Source organism: Rhipicephalus microplus, chromosome 7 (genome assembly GCF_043290135.1).
Source record: "Rhipicephalus microplus isolate Deutch F79 chromosome 7, USDA_Rmic, whole genome shotgun sequence".
In the NCBI taxonomy this organism is placed as follows: Eukaryota; Metazoa; Arthropoda; class Arachnida; order Ixodida; family Ixodidae; genus Rhipicephalus; species Rhipicephalus microplus.
In genome coordinates, this window is record NC_134706.1 from 118,737,722 (window position 1) to 118,740,578 (window position 2,857).

The 2,857-nt window shown below is 43.1% G+C and overlaps 1 long non-coding RNA gene across 1 annotated transcript; it reads left to right on the plus strand.

Annotated features, from left to right (window-relative positions):
• The first annotated feature begins 1,274 nt into the window (after positions 1-1,274).
• LOC142767054 (uncharacterized) lies at positions 1,275-2,567 on the plus strand. Its single transcript, XR_012884729.1, has 2 exons — positions 1,275-1,466; positions 2,486-2,567. It is a non-coding gene; the product is annotated as an uncharacterized LOC142767054 (long non-coding RNA).
• The last annotated feature ends 290 nt before the right edge of the window (positions 2,568-2,857 follow it).

The following is a 2,857-nucleotide window of genomic DNA, read 5'->3' on the forward strand; positions in this document are numbered from 1 at the left end:
AACATCTCAGGTGAATCTATAGTGTATGCCGAGTAAATCAGAGTTACTTCTTCTACCAGCTCATCGTCTGAACAAACACGTTCCAATGATCGAAGTTCACATAAGTGGGTGCCTCATTCCTAGAGTATCACGCATTCGTGTGCTAGGTTTATTTATCCAAAACAACGGACTTAGTACGCACATACTTGAAGCTTTACGCAATACCGTTGAAAACACCCCAAGAATGATAGGAAGAATCTCAGGGAAAAATGGAGGGCTCCGAGAGTCAGAGCTACTTCGTATAATTCAAGCTTTTGTGATTAGTAAAATCACGTATACCCTTCCTTACCTTCACCTTAAATTAGCAGAGGAGGAATCGGTCAACACCTTCGCCCGTAGAGTTTACAAATACGCGCTAGGCATTGCAATCAATACCTCTAACGCACTACTCCACCAGACAGGGGTCATAAATACCCTATGTGAAATCCGTGAAGCCCATTTAACAGCTGAATACGCAAGGCTCGCGACCACTAGCGCAGGTCGCCACATTTTATCGTCTACCCGAATTAACTTCACCTCACTCACCAATGCTAAATACAACATTCCCCAAAACGTACGCAAACAATTACTCATACCGCCCATTCCTAACAACATGCATCCAACATATCACACTAAGCGTAGAATCCAAAGAGCTCTTCAGAAAAAATTGCATGGAGTGAATGACGTGCTCTATGTCGAGGCGGCAGAATATTCACCCGCCTCATCCTATGCCCTCTCTGCTGTGGGCTATAACGGCAAGGCGCTCACAACGGCATCCGCCACTGTCAACTCTTCGGAGGATGCAGAGGAGGCTGTCATCGCTTTAGGTATATCCATCCCCAATATCACTATGATTGTAAGCGACTCCAAAACTGCCATACGCAACTTCAGCGCAGGCCGCATCTCATCAACTGCCCTTTCAATTCTTACGAAACATCCTCCCACGCAAGACGTTGCTCTCATATGGACGCCCGCGCATGCGGGGGTGAGTGGCAATGAGGCGGCTCACACCTGTGCTTGAAGAATGACCGGCCGAGCGCAGGCCTCTGATGGCGCCTTAGACCACACTCTAAAAAAAAAGGGAGCGAGAAAGGAGAAACGGCCTTCGTTCCTCCTCGAGGCTGGCGAGTTTCTCCTTCTCGCAAACTTCACGCGTCGCGCCCTCTTGCGGCAAATAGAGATGGAGTAACTTTCCTACCCCAGACGTCACTGTTTCTCCAGTTTCTCGTTCGCGTGCGTAAGCTGGGTTATGCATCGTGCAAGCTGTGCATATTGATTTATTGATTTTATAAGCTGTGTGCAACTCCCTATCTTCTGCGGTTTCAAAAGGCGATCCTCTGCTGAGACACTGCTGTTGAGCGCCGTCATTTTTACGATTCAGCGAGCAACGCCTCTTCACGATCTGTGTGCGATGTTGACGCCGATCAAGACAGGTGATCGCAAAACAGGCAAGTTCATTTTCTGGTTGATAATCGGTACGCCCTTGCCTACTCCTGTCAGCAATATTCTGTTTTTTTAAGAGTGCATGTGGACAGCATTATATAACTTAAAAGATCTAAGCTGCAAGCTACATTTGCCGGTTATGTTGTTTCTATACGTGGCTGCACGGTCAGATTTGATCGCATTCACGTCTGATAATACACCGCTGTCTTTGCGTACGTTATTCAAAATACCGGTGTTGCACGGTCGCTATGATCACGATTGAATTCAACCGTAGCAATTGGCTTTCTTACGCTAGCTGCGGAAGTGAGCCTATCACTGCTGAGAAATTGGATCCTGATCGAACTCTTTAAGCAAAGTGACCGATACTTTCGTTCAATCAATCTTGCCGAGTCACACAGCCGTGTCTTACTGTGACAACTGTAGCAGGGGCGTTTTTTTTTTCCGGATGCAACAGGGGGGGGGGGGTGCTCTAAGCGTACTTTACGCACGTGCGTGAGTTTTTATTGTAGTTCTTTTCATCACAGTGGCAACTTGGTTCATAAAGCGGAAGACTGCGAAGGCTACAGTGGTCTTTTTACAAGATGTCTTGCACACAATTAAGTTTTCGTGTGCATTGCATAACTTTCATTCTAATGCAGTTTTAAGTATGCAAACTGTGCCATGCAAAATTATGCCACTTTGTAGTATTGTTTTGATGCAACATGCACGTGTATAATAAAGGTTCTACAGCTGCTTATTTTCCAAAGTTTCTCATGTTAAAATTACAAACGAGAACTGACCTCCAGTTTTTAGTTTTTAATTCTAACATTAGAAACATTGCACTAAATGTGGTTGGAGAACTTATTTTGTTTCTATCAATTTTATTCATCCAGACAGATCTCTGTCCAATATGCTCACCTTCAAAGACACCATGCTGCACCATCCTTCGTTTGAAAATAGATATCATTTTGTCTATTTTCATTTTGTTGGATTCTTTTGCAATTGAATATGGCTTTTTGTAATGCTTTTCTTTTGTTTCTTCCAGGAAATGTCTTGGTTACAAGAGCACACCCACGTTTTGGAATGTGTACCATGAATGTTAAAGAAATACAGCAAATCAAATAGCACTTGCAGTGTTGTTTTTTGTTGTTGTTGTTATGCATCACACGTTAAAAGGATACATCACAGCCATCCATAAATGTCTTCTCAAAATTGATCCAAAGTGAAGCTGTCAATATGGCCACTCTCTGACGTGATGCATCTTTGCTCCAATAACTCACTAAATATATTTTTATAAATGAAGCAACATAATTCTTAGGGTTTATTTGACAAAATCTTAATAAAAACCAGCTGATAATAAAACCTAGAAAGCTATACGAGTTATTAATTGTACTGCTTTTGGGTGCGTTTTAATAAA